The sequence below is a fragment of the Mauremys mutica genome, chromosome 8, assembly GCF_020497125.1.
Source record: "Mauremys mutica isolate MM-2020 ecotype Southern chromosome 8, ASM2049712v1, whole genome shotgun sequence".
In the NCBI taxonomy this organism is placed as follows: Eukaryota; Metazoa; Chordata; order Testudines; family Geoemydidae; genus Mauremys; species Mauremys mutica.
The window spans coordinates 54,118,675-54,143,813 of record NC_059079.1 but is presented as its reverse complement, the minus strand read 5'-3'; the positions used below and the strand labels follow the sequence as shown (position 1 = coordinate 54,143,813).

General features: G+C 43.9%; 1 protein-coding gene across 1 annotated transcript in view; it reads left to right on the top strand.

The window, feature by feature from the left end:
* The first annotated feature begins 931 nt into the window (after positions 1–931).
* The window catches only part of RNF2 (ring finger protein 2), a 57,946-nt gene continuing 33,738 nt past the window's right edge, over positions 932–25,139 (top strand). The window contains exon 1 of the mRNA XM_045028732.1: positions 932–1,200. The gene's annotated coding sequence lies outside the window, so the exon portion shown is untranslated. The remainder of the gene's footprint in view (positions 1,201–25,139) is intronic.

Sequence of the window (25,139 nt, the reverse complement as noted above, 5' to 3'; positions counted from 1 at the left end):
CACTGAACACCTGGAGCTCAGCTAGGGAGGATAAAGAGGGAACATTCCTTGGGTTCAGCATAAGGTTCAATGCCTAGAGGTAAAGGTTATGTGGGGGTGAAAACAAAGGGCTCTGTAACAGAGGATTAGAGGTAAAATGGGGGATAGAGGGTGAGTGAAGCATAGGGCTGTGCACTAATGGGCTGAACCAAGATGGGGAGGTGGGAAGCCTGAAGGGAGAAGCCAAAAGGGAAGGAACACAGAACTTCAGCCTGTCAGTGCAGAGTGAAGATGAAGGCATTGGATTCATTCAGCAGCTCAGGCCCAGGGCTTGGGCCTGAGCTGCTGGAGTTAGGCTGAGGTGGGGCACTGAGGGGCTAGAGCTAGGTCAAGGAAGGTTGTGCTGCCAGGGGGGGCGGCACTGGGGGGGGGGTGCAGAAGGGGAGGGCAGCACTGACGGGGTGGAGCTAGGCTGAGGGGGGTTGTCCAGTTGGGGGGGCAGTGGCACCAAGAGGCTGGAGCTAGGGTGAGTGGGGGCTGTGCAGCTGGGTGGCTGGAGCTGGGGTGAGGGGGGCTGTGCAGCAGGGGAGGGCAGCACTGACGGGGTGGAGCTAGGCTGAGGGGGGCTGTGCAGCCCTGGGGGGGGGCAATGGCACCGCGGGGCTGGAGCTAGGCTGATGGGGGCTGTGCAGACTGGGGGGGCAGTGGCACCGCAGGGCTGGAGCTAGGCTGAGGGGGGCTGTGCAGCCCTGGGTGGGAGGGGCAGTAGCACTGAGGGGGTCAGTGCAGCCCCGGGGGGCAGTGGCACCGAGGGGCTGGAGCTAGGCTGAGCGGGGCTGTGCAGCCCTGGGTGGGAGGGGCAGTAGCACTGAGGGGGTCAGTGGCACCGAGGGGCTGGAGCTAGGCTGAGGGGGGCTGTGCAGCCCGCGGGGGCGGAGGCGCTGAGGGGCTGCTGAAGAGGGCTGCAGCCGGGAGCGAGGGGAGGGAAGAGCTGGGTTCCCGCTAGCTGAGCTGTCTCGCTCCCCACCGCCGGGGGAGGGGGCTTCGGGAAGCCCGGTCCCATCCCCGCTCCCCCTGCCCGGCCCCGGCCATGAATATGTAACTCCCTTCTATTTCCCGAGCTCCATTGCGGAGGCTGCCGCTCGCCATATTGTGCTGCTGGGGCTGGGGCTGCTCCGGCCGCCGGAGAAGGGGCTCGGCCGAGGGGAGAGCTCGCAGCCGGTGAGTGAGGGGACAGCGGGCGGGGCTGGGTCTCTTCCCCCGCCGGGGCTGGGGTGGCCGGGGCTGCCTGGGGATCGCAGCTCATCCTGCGCCGGCTCCGCGGGCGGGGCCCCTTCGTGCCGCAAGGGGGGTTAGTCCTGGCGGCTCCCCGCGGTGGGACCCTTCGCCCCAGCAGTGGTTTAACCCCGGTCTCCCCATGCTCCGGCGAGGAGGCCCCAGGGCTCCCCCCAAACGTGCCCCCTTTGCGGCGGGTGTGTTCGCTGCTCATCAGCAAGGAGGTGTCGGTGTCTGGGTTCCCCCCCCCCCCCCTCCAGCCCGAGCTGTCTGCGTCCTGCTTCCCCTGTCTCTGTGCTGGGGGCACAGACGCCTCTGTGCCTGGGGCGGGCGGGATTGGCTCCGGGTGATTATCTTGGTGGCAGTGGGTTTGTGTCAGACATGTCGGGGCTTTCCTCTCCCATCACCGCGGGTCTCGCTGAGCATCTAGACAGCGCTTTGCACCTCCAGAGCGCTCTGCAAACGCTGATTAATCCCTAAAGGGGATGGCAGCCCCTGCGTGTCCCTCGATTTATTGCTGGCAATCCCACAGGGGCAGAATACACACAAAGAGCCGCGGTGCGAGGTAAATAGCGCTGCGTCGTAAAAGCGAACAACAGTGCAAACCACAGAGAGGGCAAGATGGGGTACATGCATTTGGGGAAAAAGCAAGAGGATGCTATTAAACGTAGCCTGGTGCATTTATTTTTTGAGAGAGGGATGGTAAATGTCTTGGTTTCACCTACTGGCAAAACCACTGTGCTATCATCATTTTTTTTGCTCTATTTTTTTCGTTGAAGCCATGTGCACACCTTCACAGTTGTGAGCAGTGGGTATTGAATGTTTAACTGCTGGCATAGAATGGACATAATTTTCAATAGGGTATCAGAAAGACCGGGCTGAAGCAAGTCTTTTTGTCAAGGAATTGTGAAGGCTAGTGTCCACGCTAACATTTACACTGTTTCCAGTACCAATTTGACAGCACTCCTTGCTTAAAACTTTTGCTCAGTGTTTTAGTTTGACAGAACCTTTTGAGAGCACTTGCCCACCTTTAACACCGTTTAAATTAATATATAAAACAATCATTTTAAGCAATATTTTTTTTTAGTTTAAATGTCTTCCTGTCCTTTTGGGGTGCATGCTAAACTCCATTAGTTGATTTTAGTATCGCCTTTTCTATAAAAATACTTGGGCTAGATTTCTTAGTCCATGAATAATCCCATTGAATTCAAGAGGATCAAGTGGAGTAAGGTGATACCCAACACAAACAGAGGTCAAATTCTAATGCCATTATTCCTGTTGGGTATTGGTGAGATGCAATGCTGCATGAGATCCCTAGTGATGGGACAGTTTTGTTTTTTTTAAAGATTAAAAGAATACCTCTGCATTTGAAAACATGTAGCTAGTACATGTGTGAAACTATTTTTGGATAGCTTGGGCAAGCTCTTTAAATATGTCATTCATTCTGTGACAAAGATTTGATTTATTGAAGGAATTCCTGCTAGAAGTACTGCAGCTGAATATTTTTGTGTTTTCATTATAAATTTATTTTTGTAATGTTACAGTTTGTCATTTTTATACATCCTGTCAAACTCAGAATGGGTGTATAAATTGTCAGCCAAGACACAGATATTTTTCTTTCACAAAATGTAATGTAAATCATATCAGCAGTTACCTTGAAGTATTATTTGACATTTAAAGATGTGTGTGTGGAGCTTTAGCCTAAATGGGTTACTTGGGGGGTGGGGAGGAGTTACAGCAAAGTGCCAGATCTGTGCATTTGCTAGGCATAGACATTAGTGTGAGAGTGACTGTGGGAAATCTGCGCTGGTGGCTGGATCTAAAGCCATGTCACATGTATCTCAGTGAAATTGAAATAGGTTCAAAACTTTCAATTAGAGCTTTATGACTCTGTGATCTGACATTGATACTCATAATGCTAACAAATGTTTGTTTTCTGTATTTATTAAATTTCATAATAGAATCATAGATTATTAGGTTTGGAAGGGACCTCAAGAGATCATCTAGTCCAACCCCCTGCTCAAAGCAGGACCAATCCCCAAATGGCCCACTCAAGGATTGAACTCATAACCCTCCGTTTAGCAGGCCAATGCTCAAACCACTGAGGCTACCACAGATGGTGAACTTTAGGGTGATTATTTCTCTTCTTGGGGTGGATAAAATGACTTGACTGTCAGCATCCTAGCTCCAATACCAACTCCGCTGTAATTGCCAAGAAAAGCACTGCCTGTTGTGTCTCACTGCTTAAGTAATATGCGGAGTCCCAATGAACTATGTGGCACGCTTCTGCCTGTATCAATGGCATTTTGTGTTTTAAGAATGACATACAGTAATGTGTTGTGTTGTGTTTGTGTAGAAAGATTTGCTAGCGCCTGTTGTGTAATTAGAGCAGGGTTTTGAAATGCTTCACATAGTTCATGTAAAGCATGGGTGGAATTTCAAGTGCCTGCTTTTGATTGATTATGGGGCAAGAAGAAGGGTTGTTAAATCTGATTTTATTTTATTTTATTTTTTGTGGGGGAGATTAACTGATCTGTGGAGAAGCTTATCTTAAATTAAAATAATTCAGTGAAGAATGAATAGAGTTCAGCGTCATCGTGCTGCACAGTCTTGTAGCAATGTAGAAATATTCAAAGAATTGTGATTTCTCTCGCCCCCCCCTTCCACCTCTGGATTGCAGTATACTCTTGTGAGCAGTTTGTTTGAGCAAGAGCAGCAGTATTCTTTTCTTTTACAATTTTTTTTTAAAATCCTCCTCCCTTCCACCACAAGGGGTTAAAGGTAAACTATTTCAGATCATTTAAACCTAGTGTAGATATTGTCAGCCAAGATATATGTGGTGGGTGAGAGGCCTGAAATCCTGTGAATTACTGTTGGTTTTGGCCAACCACTAGATCAAAGTATTCACTTACCAAATGTAATAAAAATGTAGATGTAAAGCAATTATATATAAGGTTGAGTTATTTGACTTTTAGAACTTCTCTTATATAGTCAGGCAATGGAATGTCTTTTTCTTGTATGCAATAAAAATTATATCACTTTTTGGTTTTCTGCAGATGATCTGACTCACTGTAGCTGATCAGTTTTTGAGGAATAACTTGCTAATTCTTGTGATTAATTAAATTTTCTGTAGATTGACAAGGTGGGTCTCACCAACAGAAGTTGATCCAATAAAAGACATTACCTTATCCGCCTTTTCTTTCTAATATCCTGGGAGCACCACGGCTACAACATACTACATTCTCTGTAGTCTGTTAACTCCTATCACTGATGGCCAAACTGAGGGTACGTCCAGACTACCCGCCGAATCGGCAGGTAGCGATCAATTTTGCGGGGATCGATATATCACGTCTCATCTAGACGCGATATATCGATCCCCGAACGCGCGCCTGTCGACTCCAGAACTCCACCGGAGCGAGTGGCGGTAGCGGAATCAACGGGGGAGCCGCGGACGTCGATCCCGAGCGGTGAGGACGGGAGGTAAGTAGGGATAAGATATTTCGACTTCAGCTACGGTATTCCCGTAGCTGAAGTTGTGTATCTTACCTCGACACTGCCCCCCAGTGTGGACCAGGCCTGAGTGTTAGATATGATAATAGTGGGTTACATTGTATAAATTGTATGCTGACTAGCAGATTTGAAAGCGGTGTTTCTCCTGATAGTTGCATGTGACCGAATCTCAGCAGCTTGACTGAATCTGCTTGAAATGAGCAGCTTGATGCACCTCACTGCTGTGTAGCTAAGGGTTTGCTACACATTGAGAGAGTTCCTGGGTTACTCAGGTAAGACACTTGGTTAAGCTAAACAGGAACTAAGCAACCTTGTTCTGGAATAATAGTGTCCGCAAATGGAGTTGGACAAGAATAGCTAAATTCACAACCTATCTTAATTAACTTTAAAATGTGGACAAGCCCTTAGATATCACTTGGAGGCTGTATAATGGGTAAGACCTCACATACTCTTGCCCTGATGCTGTTGCAAGGTTCCTGGATTCTGTGGTACTCTGGTAAAGCAGCCTGGCAATTCTCCCACAACTCCAGATAAATTTTGAAAATGAGTCTTTTACTTTAATATGAAAATGATAAAATTGTTTTAATTCAATTCATTTTGATGTTGTCCTCCTGTTTTCAGTATTGCACACAGGCATTGTCAATATCAGACTAACTTAGGGGTTCTCAAGCTTCATTGCACCCCAACCCGCTTCTGACAACCTCATTAAAACAGGGTCGTGACCCACTTTGGGATCCCGACCCACAGTTTGAGAACTGCTGGACTAACTGCATCATAGAAGTTGGGGGAAGCCAGAGACTTTGGCAGCTGGATTGAGGATAGTTGTGGCTTTTGGTGCCAGTGGAGGTGTGGGCAGTGACTGTTTGGATTATTGTGTGAGCAAGTCAGCTGTGTATTTCTGCTAAAATAATCAGCAGTGAAATTGTTAACAATATTGGCATTTAAATTGTCAGAGTTCATATATTATAAGACCAAAAATGCCTGTGATCATCTCGTCTGACTTCCCATATAATATGCAGGCCATAGGATTTCCCTGAATTGATTCCTGTTTAAACTAGAGCATATCACTTAGAAAAACATCCTTATTGAGTTGAATGGGCAATTTATACCTCCCAGAACTATTGTTTCAGGAAGATAACACTAACTTGGTTAACTTAAAAAAATGAGCCAAGCATACTGTGAGGGCTAGAATGGTCTTTAAAAGTGAAAGCTGTGATTCTGAAGCACAGCTCTACCACAAGGGGTGCATTCCACAACAGGGGGATACATGGGGCACTTTGTATCCTATGCATTACCAGCAGTCTGAATTAAGGACTGAGTATGTACTGTTTTCCCAGCACTGCCCCATTCTAAAAATGATAAAGTGCATTTCTGGCTAAGGTTTACTCTATTTGTAACCTGCTTTCTTATGCTTCACACTTTTTATTTATTTAATTATTTATTTAAGAAAAGAGCTTATTTTAAAAATGAGTCTGTTAGTTGGATAAGGGGTGTCTTTCCTAGCCTGTATGATGTATTTATCCAATCTCCATCATAGATTCAGATTCTCAAGAATCTAAAATCTTTGTTTTGTTTGTTTTCTTTAAAAAAATTAGCCCTTATGATGGTTGGTGGTGTTTTTTTAATCTTTTCAAATGTGAGCTGATATAGCACTGGCTAAATCTGATTTTTCAGGCTGTGAAAGTGTCTTAAACGGCCCCCATTCATCTCAGTGGGTTAACTCTGAAGTCTAATATTGACAATCTAAGAGCCGTATTTTCTAAAATTTAGGTTAGCAGTCATGCACAGAATGCAGATATAGTAGCATGCCTTACTCATGTACACGAATACTAGAATTTGGCACACAAATCTGCAAACAAGGGACAGAAATAACAGAATATTAAATGGTAGCCATTTCATAAAGGTCTTATTTGCTTCATCTTTGTGCAGAACTTCTATTGACCTCCTTGGGAGAGCTGCTATGGATTGTGTGTAGCATATGATCCTTATTCTGTATCCTTAGCTCATGGACCATAATTAAAAATGTAATTTAGCTCTAGCCACAAAAGGCATGAACACCCCTGTTTTGGATAATCTGGACTGTAATACAAAGGTTGATCCAGTTCCCACTGATATCAGTGCCAATACTTTCATTGACACACATGGAGTTAGATTTCGGTCCTTCATGGTGTGTTTTTGTTTTTTTAAATTAGCTGTGCGCTAAATCCTTATGTGCATTTAATGCCTTTGAGTTCAAGTGCTGGTGTTGTCTATCAACCTGGGCCAGCAATGATGACTGATAGGATAGTTTGTTTCTGTAATGATACTTCATTTCAGTCTTGGCACAGATCTTTAATCATGTGTGACAGCTTAATATTGCTTTTAGACAAAATACAGACACCATATAAGTATAAATGTCAGTTCATTTTAGCTTGAATAGTAGGAAATTTCTGAACTGTCTGTTGCATTAGTAAAGCTGAAATTTGAATTTTTGTTTTTAACGGAAAGGGAGAGATTTTTGGTTTTGCGCTGGAATTTTTTAAAACCTCATCTTGCTTTAGTTTTAGTAATAGTCTTGTTGAAAAATTAGTGAACTTGAGTATGCATAAATATGGAAATTCAATATCAGAAATAAGGATATTGGAAGTCAAACCCAGCAACTGCCTCCATCAGCTTCTCCTGAGGGAATTATGTACCTAAAAATTCTGTACCAAAAATATTAAAAGTTATGCAAACTTTTTTTTTAATTCTGCAAATTTTATTTGTCAGTAAATAAATGTGGCTCCAGCATGGCAGTGGGGAACATAGGCCACTTGTTGCATTGAGGTGGGAGATCACCCTGAAGCCCCCACATTCCCTGGTACAGGGACTCGGCAGTGAGTCCGCACCTAATCCTGACGCAGTGTAAGGGCTGGGCCTGCCCCAGAAACACCCCAGGGTCTTGCCCCTCTGTGCCAGGTGCACCAGTGTGGGTGGGTAGGCTCAGCCCAGTAGGATCCAAGTGTGGAGGGGCATAGTGTGGGGGAATCCAGGTGTGGGATGAGAGATTTCTGTGTGGGGCAATCTGGGTGTGGGTGGCTCATTGGAAGATCTGGATGCACAGGGGCTTGTTGGGGGGTTCTGGGTGCAGGGACAGTGGGATTCTGCAGGGGATCCAGGTGAAGGTGTTTGGGGCTCAGCTTGGGGGTCTGGGTGTGAGGGGCAGAAGGTGGGGGCAGGTGCTGGGGGACTGGGGCTTGATGGGGTGGGGGTCCAAGTGCAGCTGGTTGGGGATCAGTGGGGTGGGAGGCTGCGGGGGGTGTCCAGATGTAAGGGGGTAGGGCTTGTCAGGGTGAGGGTTCAGTGGGCCTGCTTAACGGGGGAGCCACAGCTGCTTCCGAGGGGATGCCGCATGCCGGGCTCCCGGTTCCCCCTGCAATTTCCCTATTCTTCTCCTTCCCCCTCCCCTTATTCCTGTATTCCCCTTCCCCTGCCCTATTCCACCCCTTTCCTTCCCTGCTATCTCTTCCCCTCACACACCTCCTTACCCAGCCCCATTGCAACCACTCACTGTTGCACAGAAAACAGGAAGGCTCCCAGCACGCAGAAGGGGAGCACGACTGGCACTAGGACCCAGAAGGCGGTGTCCAGCTGCAGAGTCAGTGGAGCCGAGACCCAGGCTTGTTCAGCTGGTAAGCTCTGCGCTTGCAGAAATGATTGGGGTAGGGGGAGTGGCACATAACCCTGTGTGTGTTCCCCATGCCTCACTTCTGGAGGGAGGCAGTCCCCCCCCAAAATCTGCGCACATGGTCGTCCCGCCTCACCCCCCGCCCCCCAGCTTCCCTTTGCTTCCCTGCCATTTTCCACAGGGAAACACAGGAATTCTGTGGGGGGGAGGAGCGTTTTCTGCAGGCGCACAGTCATGCAGAATCCCCCCTCCCCTGGAGTAATCAGCACTGGTTCAGTTTCAGCAGCATTCTTGGTATGGATAACTTATTAGGATGGCCCCGTCTACACTGGCAAGTTTCTGCGCAGTAAAGCCGCTTTCTGTGCTGTAACTCCCGAGGTGTACACACTGCAAAGCCACTTAGGGTATGTCTACACTACGGGATTATTCCGATTTTACAGAAACTGATTTTTGGAAACAGCTTGTATAAAGTCAATTGCACGCGGCCATACTAAGCACATTAATTTGGCGGTGTGTGTCCATGTACCGAGGATAGCGTAGATTTCTGGAGCGTTGCACTGTGGGTAGCTATCCCATAGTTCCCATAGTCTCCCCCACCCATTGGAATTCTGGGTTGAGATCCCAGTGCCTGATGAGGCAAAAAACATTGTCGCTGGTGGTTCTGGGTACATCCTCCCCCACCCTCCGTGAAAGGAACAGCAGACAACCGTTTTGAGCCTTTTTTCCTGGGTGAACTGTGCAGACGCCATACCACGGCAAGCATGGAGTCCACTCAGCTCAAGACAGCAGTCATGAACATTGTAAACACCTCGCGCATTATCGTGCAGTTTATGCTGAACCAGGACCTGCAAAACCAAGCGAGGAGGAGGCGGCTACGGCAGCGCGGCGACGAGAGTGATGAGGACATGGACATGGACACAGAATTCTCTTAAACCGCGGGCCCTGGCGCTTTGGAGATCATGCTGTTAATGGGGCAGGTTCTAACCATGGAACACCGATTTTGGGCCCGGGAAACAAGCACAGACTGGTGGGACCGCATAGTGTTGCAGGTGTGGAACGATTCCCAGTGGCTGTGAAACTTTTGCATGCGTAGGGGCACTTTCATGGAACTTTGTGACTTGCTTTCCTCTGCCCTGAAGCGCCAGAATACCAAGATGAGAGCAGCCCTCACAATTGAGAAGTGAGTGGCGATAGCCCTGTGGAAGCTTGCAATACCAGACAGCTACCGGTCAGTCGGGCAAATCTACTGTGGGGGCTGCTGTGATGCAAGTAGCCAAAGCAATCACTGAGCTGCTGTTACTAAAGGTAGTGACTCTGGGAAATGTGCAGGCCATAGTGGATGGCTTTACTGCAATGGGATTCCCTAACTGTGGTGGGGCGATAGATGGAACCCATATCCATATCTTGGCACCGGAGCATCAGGGCAGCGAGTACATAAACCTCAAGGGGTACTTTTCAATGGTGCTGCAAGCACTGGTGGATCACAAGGGACATTTTACCCTTCGCTTCACAAATATTATGGAGCGTACAGCACATGGCTGCAAGCATAGGAATATTGTCATTGGCCATGTCCAGGTTCCCATACAGGCATCGCCAGCGGGCTTTTAAATAGCCAAAAGCACACTCAACAGTCATTCTGCACTTGCTCAGCCTTTTGTTGAACCACTCCTTGCTGTCGTATTGCCCCGTGTATGGCTTCATAAGCCATGGCATTAAGGGGTAGGCGGGGTCTCCCAGGATCACAATGGGTATTTCGACTTCCCCAACGGTGATCTTCTGGTCCGGGAAGAAAGTCCCTGCTTGCAGCTTCCTGAACAGGCCAGTGTTCCGAAAGATGTGTGCGTCATGCACCTTTCCGGACCAGCCTGCGTTAATGTCCGTGAAACACCCACGGTGATCCACAAGCTCCTGGAGAACCATTGAGAAATACCCCTTGCGATTAATGTACTCGGTGACTAGGTGGTCTGGTGCCAGAATTGCAATGTGTGTGCCATCTATTGCTCCTCTGCTGTTAGGGAAGCCCGTTTGTGCAAAACCATCCACAATTGCCCAGAGTCACAGTCTTTTGGAACAGGATGAGATTAATGGCCCTGCACACTTCTATCAATACGACTCCAACAGTCGACTTTTCCACTCCAAACTGGTTAGAGACCAATCGGTATCAGTTTGGAGTAGCCAGCTTCCACAGTGCAATCGCCACCTGCTTCTCTAGCAACAGGGCAGCTCTCATTCTCATGTCCTTGTGCTGCAGAGCTGGGGTGAGTTCATCACACAGTCCAATGAATGTGGCTTTCCTCATGCGAAGGTTCTGCAGCCACTGCTCATCATCCCAGATGTGCATGACGATGTGATCTCACCACTTGGTGCTTGTTTCCTGAGCCCAAAAGTGGCGTTCCACTGTGGTCAGCGCCTCCATGAATGCCACAAGCAATCTTGTGTCATAGCTACTTCATGTGGCAAGATCAATGTCGCACTCCTCTTGCCTTTGTAGTTTAAGGAATAACTCCACTGCCACTCATAGGATGACCAGACAGCAAGTGTGAAAAATCGGGACGGGGGTGGGGGATAATAGGAGCCTATATAAGAAAAAGACCCCAAAATTGGGACTGTCCCTATAAAATCGGGACATCTGGTCACCCTAGCCACTGATGACGTGTTGGTCAGAGCAAGCAGTATACTGGTCAGCAGTTCGGGATCCATTCCTGCAGCCTGAAAGAGGCAGGGCACGCAATACACAAACCGTTGAAAGAAGGTGCTAAATGATGGAAGTACAGGAATTGCTGGGATGCGAAGCAATGCATCACAGGGCATTGGGACTGACCCAGGATGCCCCGTGACCCACTTCACCTTCCCACAAGTCTTAGCGGCAAAAGAGAAAAAGGTGCTCTGTGGGATAGCTGCCCAGAGTGCACCGCTCCAAATACTGCTGCAAGTGCTGCAAGTGTGAACACCCCATACTGCAGGCAGCTGTCAGTGTGAACGAACAACAGCGTTTTCCTTCTGTGCTTTCTGAGCAGTGCTGTAACTGCTGGCGCTGTAAATTCACCAGTGTAGATGTGCCCGATGGCTACGACCAGTGAATTCTGAAGTGAGTTTACCAAGGAATTCCACTACGTGGTCAGTGATCATGTGAGAGCTAAACTTTGGAATGAGAAGATTGCCAGTGCTGGACATATGTTGAATATACAGCTAGACCACCATAAGGACCACCATAATGGAGATTGATCCAGGTGGTGCTTGATATGCAAGGAAGCCATGTCCCTTTGGGATTTGCCAAAATGAAATATGAAAACTAGTGAAAAGTAGCATCCTTGTGAATTTAAAGGCATTTGGGGTCACTTTAAAAACAGGTGATAATACAGTCAAGGTGCATTGTAAGTGGAGTAAACCAATTTATTATAATTCTGTCTGCATAGCTGGAGAAGATATTGGAAAGAGAGATCAAAACAATTGTGGGGGTTGGGTAATGACACTAAGAATTTTTTATATGGAAAAGAACAGAATGATCCAAAAGACTGCATACTAATGCAGACTGGGTATGTCAAAGGGCAGACATGATCATCAGAATAAATTTGAGCTCTGTTGGTGAGAATGACATTGTTTAATAAAGGCATTGAGTGTGTAACTTCTCCCTTTTTATGAAATGTTATTGTAATTAGTCTGATGCCTATTAGTACACAGAAGAAAAAGAGAAATATCAAACTTGAAATCATTTGGTTTTAAAAACGTGCTGCTGTCAAAGTCCTTTAGAAACCATAAAACATTCTTAGGAATGATGGGCACAATTTTTAATTCTTTAACAAATAATGCAGTAATTGTTCTCTTGATATCTAAAACAGGAGCATTGCCTCTTTTTTGGTTAATGTTAACAGTGGCAATTTGCCCATCTCTGGTTTGTCATTGCAAATTCCAGGGGGGGGTGTGTGCGTGCGCCCGCAAATACTAATTAAGCAACTGTAAGAACATAACTGTCAAACTCAGATGTTTGCTAATGCAAGATTGAGCAGCTTAAGAGAGAGAGAGACTGGAAATGTTGCTGCACTCTAGAGAATACTGATCAGTATATTTCGCTGCCAGTAAGTTGTGAAAAGACAATTAGCAGGAAGTTTCTAGATCTTAATGCACCAGGCAAAATGTGTCAGCTCCTGTTCTCCTCTTCAGGAGAAGGAATATAATAAAGAAATCTTGTGCTACTGAATCTCTGGATCAATATTTTGTATTCCTCACTATCAGATATCATCTGGAGGGCTTTCCTAATAATAGTTTCAGATGTGCTACTGGATTTTCAGAAGCCTAGTGTTGAAGAGAAATACTAATTAATTTTTTTTATTGGAGATGGTTGTGGATGATCAGGGATTTGGAGGCTGGCTAACGGTAGATTTTAAAAATTCATAACAAGTGTGACTAGGAATTTGGAAGCATACTGAAGAACTAATCTCTTCTAAAACATCCACTACTATCAAGGGTGTCTGCCTTTAGATTGGTTTCAGAGTAGCAGCCATGTTAGTCTGTATCCACAAAAAGAACAGGAGTACTTGTGGCACCTTAGAGACTGACAAATTTATTTCAGCATAAGCTTTCGTGGGCTACAGCTCACTTCTTCGGATGCTGTAAAGCCTTGTGGTCCTTTTGGACTTCTCAATTTTATTGGGTGTTTAATCATACAATTACCATTAAGGCATTTCAGTGTTTGTGGTCTTGTGTTAGATTATACTGATTTTTAAATACTGTATCTGTTTTCCCCCTTATGGTGTCACTACAGGGCAGAATTAAGGTTAATGTATGAAAATGGAGTTATGACACCCACACAACAAATTTGGTTTTCTATTCAGCGTAACCTTAACTTGGAATTCCTGGATTTATTATGCTTATTCTGGGGGATAATCACAACAACGCTGTAATGTGCTGAACCCTAAATTACTGATATGTACTCTCAAGCTTGACTTTATCTTAATATAGCCTCTGCTAAAGGAGAAACTTTCAGTTATGAAGAATAAAGGTGGTGGTGCTAGTGGCGGAATAGGAGCAGATGGGGTGGGACCATAGAGAATGACTGTCCTAGGGCCTCACCCCCACTTTGAGCTTGTGAGTTCAAAGATGGGGACCCGCAGGTATTCTCCTCCCACCCTAACCCTTAGGGTAGGTTTCCTTCTCGCTGCCACCACTCGATTTATTTGGTGAATCGAGACACCCCTCTGTTCCCCCCTCCTCCTTCCAGAGACTTTCCTGGGGAAGCACAGATCAAATCACAGAGGGAGAAAGATTCCTTTCACTTCCCTCTCCCTTCCCTGCTTTCTCTGCTTGGAGACAACCCTTGTCTCCACAGAGTGGCGCCTAGCTTCCTTCCCCTGAATCCACAGGTAAGGAACTTAACCAAGTCCTGAACCTAAAAGAGTTTATTAAAAGAATAAAAAAAAGAAAAAAAAATACACAATCTCTATGAATCCAAGATAGACATTCATAGGGTCTAGTCTTATTAATCCCTGGAGAAATTTCTCCCTTTTCCTCAGTACAAACAATACAGGCAAAATTACGAATAATCAATACAAACACACAGAATTGCAGACACAGGATTCTTATATGAAATTACCCAGTACTTCTAATACTCACTAGCTTGAATAGAAGAAATTAGTTCAGAAAGATGAGCAGACTTGATTAAGCGTCTGGGCTGGTGTAGTTCCAGACGGCTAAGAACACAGAACAAAGAACACAGAGACCCAAGTTCCCGCTCTCTGGGATTTTCAAAATTCTCTTCCCTGATTGGTCCTTTGGTCAGGTGTTTCACCAGGTCTGTGTTAACCCTTTACAGGTAGAACTTAACCCTTAACTAACTACCTATGACAATGACTATGACTCTTTTTTTAAAAAACAACAACAAAACACCTCAAGTGTGGCCTATGGACAAGATTTCAGTGGGGTTTTTATTTTATAGGGAGTTGAGAGAATTTTGTTAAAATCATTAAGGACAAAGGAAAAAGTCTGTCTTTAAGGGCCAATTTTTAGAATTACTGTTAACTTATAAACTAATAGATTTACTTGTAAATTCTCAGGGCTTGGCTACACTTGAGAGTTGCAGCGCTGGTGGAGGCTTTCCAGCGCTGCAACTTAGTAACTGTCCACACCTGCAAGGCACATCCAGCGCTGCAACTCCCTGGCTGCAGCGCTGGCTGAACACCTGGTCTGCTTGGGGTGTAGCGAGTGCAGCGCTGGTGATCCAGCGCTGCTCATCAAGTGTGGACACACACCAGCGCTGTTATTGGCCTCCAGGGTATTAGCAGATATCCCAGAATGCTTTTAACTAAATTACTCTCTTTGTTTTGTTATGCAGCCTCTCTTTGTTTTGTTGTGAACTCGGAGCTCCGGTGCTCTGGGAGCTGCTTATCTAAAAAACAAACACAGCTCCTGTTTGCTGTGATCAATCTGTACCTGACTGTAAACAATCAAATGAGATAACCCCTGTGAATGAGGCAGGCAGGGAGTGAGTGTTTGCTTGACAGAGAAACAGCAGGGGCAGAGGGGAGAAAGGGAGTCCGTTGGATGCAGGCTGTTTGCAGTTAAGAGTAAGGGGTCGGGAACATTTTCTGATTTTTGCAAGGGAGGAAGCTAACACACAGTGTTGGCTCCAAAAATCCACTCTCTCTCTCTCCCCCGCTCCCTGTCACACTACATCCCATCCCACCCCACCCCACTCTTTTGAAAAGCATGTTGCTGCCACTTGAACGCTGGGATAGCTGCCCATAATGCATCACTCTCAACAGCGCTGCAAATGCTGCAAATGTGGCCACACACCAGCGCTGGTAGCTGTGAGTGTGGCCACACACCAGCGCTGTTCCTACACAGCTGGATGACCAGCGCTGTAAACTCCCAGCGCTGCAACTCTCAAGTGTAGCCAAGCCCTCAGAAAGAAAATCGTCCTGTAGTTAAAGTGCTGTAACTTTAGGGAGGATACATCATTTTTCATAAGAAGTTGAATTCCTGCTTTAAGTGTAAACCTTCTCAGCCTTAAGTATGAAGTTTAGCTGACACCTCCATAATAAAGCTAATACCTGTACATAAATGGTACTTGCTAACTTGTGCCCTTGGATATGAATTGAACATCTAGCATTCACATCAGTGGGAGCTATATGTGCCTATCTGAGGTCAAATATCATCTGTAAATGCTTCATAAACTGTTTTTCCTTTTTTCATATAGATACTAATCTCTTGTCTGCCATGGTGGAATTTCATTGTTTTAATTGTGTTTTTTTTAATATATATATAGTTACACTCAAATTATTTTAATTTATATTTCAACACACACTTCTCTAAGTAGGAAAACAGAAAGTAAAGAACAGTTGTAAATGTTAGTAAAGGATTTTTATTAGGAAAGTTATTGCACTGGGCCTGTTTAGTTTTCAGTGTGCATTACACTATTCTTTAAGTGTAACCAAAACTGAAGTGATTGATTTAAAATTACAAATAAAAGGGTAGAAGACTTGCTTTAAAACATAACTTTTTTCATCATGTTTAATATACATTGTACTATAGTGCTGTGTTATATTACTTGGATTAACATGCAGTGATGATTCCCAGTAATATTACATTATATATATAATATATTTAGCAATATGTGAACTCAGTAATGTACTAATTTAGCCTTTCTCAGTCTTCAGTACACGTCTGTTCCGACCCGTTCCCATCTATTTCTTCTTTATGTATCTTGAAACAAAACATCCTGATTTTTCTCTCCAATTAGGAAGGAACTGGACTGGTCTAGGTTGATCAGCAGAGAGCTGAGTGGGGAACAGAATACAAATGTGTGGGAACCAAGAGTGCAGGGCTGGCGCTTCCTAGGGCGGCAGGATTTGGGGGGTGGCATTTTGCCGTCCTCGGTGGAAATTTGGCAGCAGAGTGTCCTTCTGCTCCGGGTCTTTGGCGGAAATTCAGCGGCAGGTCCTTCACTCGCTCTGGGACCCGCCGCCGAAGTGCCCTGAAGACGCAGAGCGGAAGGACCCCTGCCGCTGAATGCTCAGAGGAGGAGCGCTGCCGCCTAGGGCAGCAAAAACCCTGGCGCCGCTACTGCAAGAGTGGCTTCTTCAATGTAGCATCTCTCTGACATTCTTATCAGCAGATGGCATAAGATAATGCTGTAATGTTAACAAGTTTTTTAAATAGTTCCCTAAGCATGCTGATACACATCTGTCCGCTCTTGGAAAAGGGAGGCATGATTAGCATCTCTGGCTGGCATCCAGGAATTTGTGTAGTCTTAATCAATTAACCATTCCTGTCTCACTGGTCTGGGGATACTGTTACTTTTCTATCCAAGACTTGAAAGGTCAATTTGCCTACTCATCCCTATTAGCAGGAAAATGTGGGCTTGCAAATTTCTGCAGGAATTAAACTTTCTTTAATAATAAATTTTAAAAAGGCCAGGCCTTTATAGTTGTAAAGATAATCATTTGTATGTCCTCCAGTGAAGTTTTGTATGAGAACTAGTCTACAGAGAGATTTTACTTGTACAACTATCAGTTACAGGTTGGGTTTTTCTGTTTTTGTTTTTTAAACCAATGTAGTTTACTAGTACAACCTGTGGATGCAGTTAAACCAGCATAACTGTACTTATACTGGTATCGCTTATTCCCCTGCCTGTATGAGAATAGGCTGTACTGGTCTAAGCACCTTTTATATTGGTATAACTGTGCCCACGTGAGGGAGGTTATACCATTTCAGTGGTACATCCTTTGTATGTAGACAAACTCCAGTGTTTGCACACACATTGCTCTGGTGCCTCATGGTTGGTACATTCCCCAACCTGCAGTAGAGAAATTAAAAAGACCCTGATCAGTCCCATTCAGGGGCAATGCTAGAATAATTAGTTTGGGGTACCGAAGGGGTAGTAAAGACTATTATTAGGGGAACACAGATTTTTCTACATATACTTTATAGAATGGGGATAAATAATGTTTGTCACAATTTACTTACCTTATTGAAGCTTGATATGCCTGTTGAAAGCAGCAGCAAATCTGTTGACAACTCTCTTCAGCTGCAGAGACTTGGACAACTTTTTTTCAGTAGCCATGACATCCAAGTCCCTTACCTGGTCACTTGTCATACACTTCCCAAGCTAGTCATTCACCCATCGAAGACACGAGAATGCCGTTTCATAAATAAATAAATTTAATAAATTTTAAAAAGGCCAGGCCTTTATAGTTGTAAAGATAATCATTTGTATGTCCTCCAGTGAAGTTTTGTATGAGAACTAGTCTACAGAGAGATTTTACTTGTACAACTGTCAGTTACAGGTTGGGTTTTTCTGTTTTTGTTTTTTAAAGGCATTTGATGGAGGAATACTTGTACCAATCACACATAATTTATGCAGCTTGTGGAAGGCAAATTTGTATTTATCCAAAGAAATTAGCAGCTGCGGCAAACTGTCAATCTTGGACTTTTTCTCTTGTTCATAGCATTCAGTTACTTTTGCAAGAGGTTTACCTCTGTCTTCACAGTGTCTATATCACATCCATAGTGTTCTGCGAGTGGTTTGATTTTTAGAAAGTCAATAAAGTTTTCATACTTTGGGTTGAGGCAATTGATACCATTAAGAACAAATTCATTTTCAGAACATCTGATTAAATAACTGGAGAGAACTTCAAATAAATTTCTGGCAAAAAGGAGTTTGTCCTGAAATCTCCTTCATCTGTTCTTAAGTTGAAATATGTTTCTGAAGTTTTCTAAGCAAATTTTGTACACAACTGTGTACTCCCAAAACTTTAGATGGCTTCAAATCATTTTCTGAAGCAGTGGTAATGGCTTTGCTCCATATTTCATCAAATGCCTCTTCCAAATCTCTCATGTTCAGAAATTCACTGATTAGGGTGTCCACAGATAAGCATGCCTGAAAAAAAGCCACACTCAACTGCTTGTAGGTAGTCAGATATAACTTTAAGCAGTTAAATAATTTTTGTTAACATGCAAAGGATGACAGCAAAGTCACTCTAATACTGAGCTAAAGACCTTGTACACCCATTGCCCTGTCATCTCTTATATATCTTGAGATATTACAGCGAATGACAAGAATGGATGAAATTGCCTTTTTTACAGCATTACAAGTGGAAACTTGGCATGCCCATTGAGTGTCACAGAGCTTCTTTACTGCCAAGACTTTATTTTTGAGTTGTACTTTCTTAATGGATGTGAATTTAGTGTGTAAAGCTGACCAAAGAGAAAAGACAATTTCTCCAGGATAGTGAAAAAATCCAGTGCATGTTTGTTTCCTTTGCATACATAAACAATAGCTAAATTGAGCCTTTGGTTGAAACAATGACCATATAGTGCTTGTGGTATTTCTTCCCATTAAAAAGTTTGCACACCATTAAAATTTCCACTCATAACATTGGCACCATTGTGATACAGTTCTATATATCAGTGCCACACCATGACAATGTGTTCTACACATCATGAAAGAGAGACTCTGCATCAAGTGACTTGACGAGGTGGAAGCCAAAAAATCTTTCATATATGGTGCTATGCAAATAATATCTCAACACAACTGACACTCGTTCTACTTTGCTAATGTCTTTAGTTTCATTAAGCATTACAGAGAAAACATTAGTCTCTTTTACTTCTTAGCTTATGCATTCATGTATTTTTGACATAACGGGAATGATTTAATTTTATATTGACGAATGGGTATATTATGCATTGTCTGGTCCACTTTCAATTTTCTTTCTTACCAGTACTCATGTATTTGGCTATTTAGAGTCATTAGTGCCAGGAAGTTGTCATTGTTGCTGCTGTCACTCTCCTCTTTTCCTCTTTGAGCAATCCCCTGGACTGCAGTGAGTCGGAGGACATCTGCCACAACTTCAATGTGCATACAGTTCTCCTGCACTGAAGGAAAATATGCATTAGTAATTTGCAACAGAACTGAAAGACCATTACTTTTTGACTGAATAACTTTGAATGAATCCCATACCATGTGACAAGTCTTGTGATTCTGTTTTCATGCTGTTGGAAACCTGCATCCTATGCCATAGCTTTTTCAATTTCCAATTTCTGAAGCCATTACCAATAAACACAGATTTTTGTACAGTAATAGGTGATGAAAGCAGTCTGCATGGGAAGCAGTAAGCTGCGTTCATTATTTCACTATATTTTCCCCATGGATATAAACCAAGCCTCTATTTTGAAACTTCTCCACTCATTCTTGTTTCATTGGAAGATAAGACCTTAACTGTGGTTGTTTTGGGCCTTCAGATACAGTTTGCACAATATCACTTGATCCTGGTGGAATCTTACTCCCTGGGCTTACTTTATTACCATGTGGGTTCTTTTCCAGTTTCCGTTCATGGTACCGTATCACTCAGTCATTTCCTTCCACCTCTCTTTATTCTAATGAGGAATCTGATGCTGAATGTTCCACTTCCCATTCTTCTATGATACAGTCTTCTTCGTTATTATCTAAGGTACATAGTTCAGAAGTAATAATGGTAGAGGACTCTCCTACCGATTTCCTCCTCTCCCCCACCCCCCCTCCCCAGAATTAGGGCTATTCTTGAAGTTGAGGGTATGTCTTGTCAAATTTCAGACAACTTGCTTTTCTTTGATGTATTTTGTTTGCTGAAAAGTTCTGAAATGGTCACCAATCATTTGCTTGAGTTTTAAAGAAACTTTATTTCTGTTCAGAAACGGAGGCCTCACAGGTGGGAGCCCAGGTCGATCCCTCTTACAGGCCACTGTTTTGGACTAGTCTAGGCTAGACCTCCCAGGCTAGCTTCCTCTTCCTGCCTGAGTCCACACAGCTGGAAGAAGTTGGGATAGGGGAGGCAAAGGGGGCAGCAGTGCCAGTCCATAGTCCAAGCCTGCAAAGGGGAGTTTGCCTGGAAAAGGGAAGGATCCCTTCACATAGGCTCTCCTGGCCCTACCCTGGCAGCTGGGGGTCTGGCCTGGCTACGATCAACCTCCCTTCTCTGGCTCCTGATGTAAACACCAGGGTTTATGTAAGTATAACTGCGTTGCTCAGGGGTGTAGATTTTTCACACCCTCTGAGCCACATAGTTATACCAATGTCAGTTTGTAATATAGACCTGGCCTCAATTATGCTGGTGCATCCCCTGTACGCTGATCATTACCCTGTTCTCTGAGGTAATCACTGCTTGTATTTCATGAATCACTATCAAAGTCACAGCTCACACACTATAGTAAGGGAACAAAATGCCTCTGCTTCTATTCCACTTCTCTGGTGTGGTGGGGTAGAGGGAAATATTTTTGTGGTGGGAAGCACCCACTACTCCTTGGTGTCATTCCTGGTCCCATTGGTGCTAATGGAAACCCTGTGGGCAACAGTGAAACGATCATTTCTCATTCTGTCTGCTGTCTGGGGAAATATATGGGCCTCAGCAACAGAGTTATTCAAGCAACCACTCCCCATGGACTCTCACTGCTTCCTGAGCAGCCAGGAGGCTTGGGGAAGAGTAGATAAGCAGACACCTTTCTTCTTTCTGGGGTGGGGATGGAGGAAACTATGAGAGAAAGCACCTTCTTCTTTCCTATATGTGTAGATATTTTTGTTGGGGTGGGGAAGGTGACTAAGTTCATCAAAGCACTTCCTAGCAAGAGGGCTGGTCTATAAGATGGAGTGCCCACAAGTAATGTCTAGGGACAGCACCCTGGTAAGAATCCCACCACCTTCCCATTGCCCATCAGCATGACCTTGCTCCCGGATTTGCTGGCAAGCCAGCCCCCACTTGCCTGTCATGTTGGCATCTAAGTAGTAGATGTCTGGTGATTCCCAATTGTGCTGCCAGCCCTGTATCTACCCTGCCTGGCAGGGATAATGCAAAAATTAATTTGTTTTGAAAGGTCTTTGGGGATGGAAAACATATGTAAGTGCTCAATCATTGTTTGACTTCTCTTGAGGCATGTAACTTCTATTTGAAGTTTCAACTTCAGAGATTATATAATGAGTTGGTGCATTAATAGCCTTTTAAAATTAGCTTTGATTGCATTTTACAGATCTTAGTCATCTTGAACATAACACACCAGTTAATTTATACATAATTATTTTAAACAATGACTTTACATAACTGTTATTAATTACAAATCATATCTTCAAGAATCATAAGCATGCATAAAGAACCATACTTATGTTATTAGGATAATGATTAAATGATGGAGTCTGAACTCCTGCCTTCTGAACCCTTTGGTCCCAACCCAGAGCACCCTTCTATACCCCAAACTCCTCATCCCTAGCCCCATCCCACAGCCCGCACCCCCAACTGGAGCCCTCACTCCCAACTGCACCCCAGTCCGCCCCTCTCCCCCGCACCCTGAACTCCTCATTTCTGGCCCCTCCCCAGAGCTTGCACCCTCAGCCAGAGCTCTCATTCCCTCCTGCACCCCAAGCCCAATTTTCTGAGCATTCATGGCCTGCCATACAATTGCTATTCCTAGATGTGGCCCTTGGGTCAAAAAGTTTGCCCACTCCTGGCCTATATGCTTTTCAAGGATTGCTATTATTAATGTGATGACCTAAGGGGGTGTGTATGTGTATATGTGTGTGTTTGTATGTGTATGTATGTACGTACACAGGTTTTTGTTTGTCCTCTTGTTATTAAACCAATGGGAGAATTAGTAGTTTGTGTGTATGAGAGAGAGAATGGGAAAGTGCATGCTGAGGAGAGGTGTTTTCTTTTAAAAAAAACAAAACAAAACAAAAAAACTAATGTTGACAAAGCCGCTGGGGCTGAGAATGGTCTCCTATGTTAAGAGGAATATTTGTAAAGCAGGACAAAGAATTTATTGCATTGAGAAGAGTGGTTTGTTCATAGCGCTGAATAAATGTATTGGTTTAAAGTTACATGTTAGAAGTCAAAACATTCCAGTGCAGTTTGGTCACTGTGGCTGATCATAGAATCCCAGCCTGTCACATGGAATACTGCACATCCTACACAGTGTGTATTCAACAGCAGTTTTATATTTGGACACTGATGGAGTTCTGAATTTCTGTTGCTGTATGTACCAGCAGCTACTTCTCTAGTACGTGTGCCTCTTATATCAAATAGTTTCTCCTTCAACTTTGGTAGCTTACATAATCATGGTTTAATGTCTGTGTCTCACAGTATGATTCCACAGCTTAAATCTCTGGGAGTCTTTTTAATAAAATGTTAGGATGAATGTCAAATCATTTATGTTACTACCTAGTTGCTCTAGTCTGAGAGACTGGAGCCTGAAATCTTGCAACTGAGGGGTCATCTGGACTACTCAATGTTACTGTGTTGGCACACGATTGTGAAGAATCATATTAGTTTACATGATTAGCCCTAGTCTATGCTTACTAACATACTCATCACTTTGTCAGCTAAGTATGACCAAACATCTTGGCTAATGTGGTTCTGAACACAATTTACAAACACAGTAAAACTTTGTAGTGAAGACAAGCCTTTTTCCAGAGGGTATGGCTGGAGAGTCTTGCCCGCATGCTCGGGGTTCAGCTGACCGCCATATTTGGGGTCGGGAAGAAATTTTCCTCCAGGGTAGATTGGCAGTGGCCCTGGAGGTTTTCGCCTTCCTCCGAAGCATGGGGCAGGGGTCGCTTGCTTAAGGAGTGGGTGGATCGGCTTATGTGGCCTGCATCTTGCAGGAGGTCAGACTAGATGATCATAATGGTCCCTTCTGATCTTGAATTCTATGATTCTATGAAGCTCTAATAGTCAGTGTATAGTAGTTTAATCATAGTGCTAAATGGGAACTTTGACAGTTGGGGTTACTTTTTGTGAAAGGTTTTCAGTTGCTCCAGATTGGAAATAAGGTTTTGGGAACCCATTTGGAACTTGGTCTGTAGTTCTCTTTGCTGACTTTTTTAATGCTAAAACTCAATTTTCTTTGATTCAGTAGAACTTGATTCACCACACTTTAAGACATCAAATTCTGGTACTGGAAGAGAGAAGTTGACATACTGAATAAAATAAGCTTTAGTTTGTTTGTTTTCCCCTAAGTCTGTTGGGCTCTATTAACTTGAATTAAAGAAGTGCCAAGTCCCCCACTGAGATCAGGGTCTCATTGTGGTAGGCAAAATACAGACATAGCAAAAGACAGTTTGTGCTCCAAAGAGTTAACTATCCAAACAGACAAGACATACAAAGGTTGTGGGAATGGAGGCACAAAGATGTGAAGTGACCTGGCCAAGATCACAAGAAAAAGTTAGTGGCAGAAACAGGACCAGAACCCTGGTCCCCTGACTCACAGTCCAGGACTCCAGTTACTTGACACACTACCTCCCAACACCCTGCTGCGATCCTGGAAGGAAAGCACCGTAAAACAACTATTATCTATCTGAAGTCTCCTCTTGTGTAAGATAAACAGTACCAGACTGCAAAAATCCATGAACTGCATGTAAAATAATAATTGGACTGCCAATTCCATGAGAACAATTTCTCTCATAAAACTTCTGATGCATCCGGGCAGAAATGGAATGGGAACAACCATTCATTCATTCATTTATTTGCTTGCCTGTGTGCGTGTGTGTGTGTGTAGTATTTTAGCAATTTTAACTCTAGTCCCAGCCAGGAACTAATTATCTGACTATTTTGAATTGGGTACAGGTTTGGGTGAAAGACAACCTTATTGTATCCAAACTTATACTCTATCCCTAATAGAATGAAACTACAGTATCAGTCCAAGAGAGTAAAATGAAATAAATTGTCTTGTTAATTAAAGTTTATTCCTATTAAGCTTCCAGAGCAAGTAGACTCAGATACTGCTTTTAATGGAACATTCTCCCAGTTTTTAAAAATGAAGCTATATTAAAGACTCGTGTTCCCAAAAGTAGGCCTACTTTTTTCTTTGAAAGTTCAAATATCTAATTTTAATTTTTGTTCTGAATAAACAATTGCTGGTTTGTATTTTAATGCTGCTTTTTGTTTTTATGTAATAATAATATAATAAACCTTTAAAAAAGGAGGTAATTGTGCTTAATTATTTACCTAAGTATACTTCACTGCAGGGCTTGGAAAATGTGCTTGGCATTAGCAAGCAGGAATCTTACTCTGGTTGGAGGGAGTGGAGAATTTCTACAGAAAATGAGCTGCTAATAGTAGAAGTAATAAAAACTCCACTCACGCATATGAATATGAAGATAAAACTTCCAAAATGTAAAGTGATATAATGCTGTTTGCTTAGTCTGTAGGTTGCTCTTTAGGTTCTAGCTGGATAAATTTGGTTCTTGTGTATTCCATAACCAAATTTTATCCAGCTAGAACTGAGAGCATTTCTGAAGGTCCTTTAAAATAACAGCAACCTTCTTTTGAAATAAGTGCTGTAGTGATGCAAGGAAATGTTGGCAAAACGCTCAGAAATATTCTAAACTGGCATATACGTTCAAGGAATCTCTAATGGCTAGAGATGGGATTGTAGACTGGGAGGGCTCTGAATTACTAGTTAGAATTCTTTTGCAGGTGTCTTGCTGGTGGATTTGGCTCATGTGCTCAGGGTCTAACAAATAGCTATATTAGGGGTTAGGAAGGAATTTTCCCCCAGGTCAGATTCACAGAGACTCAGGGTTTTTTTTTTTTGTTTTTTTTTTTGCCTTCCTCTGCAGTGTGCAGCACGGGTCACTTGCTGGTTTGAACTAGAGTAAATGGAGGATTCTCAGTAACTTTAAGTCTTTAAATCAAGATTTGGGGACTTCAGTAACTCAGCTAGAGGTTATGGGCCTATTACAGGAGTGTATGGGTGAGGTTCTTTGGCCTAC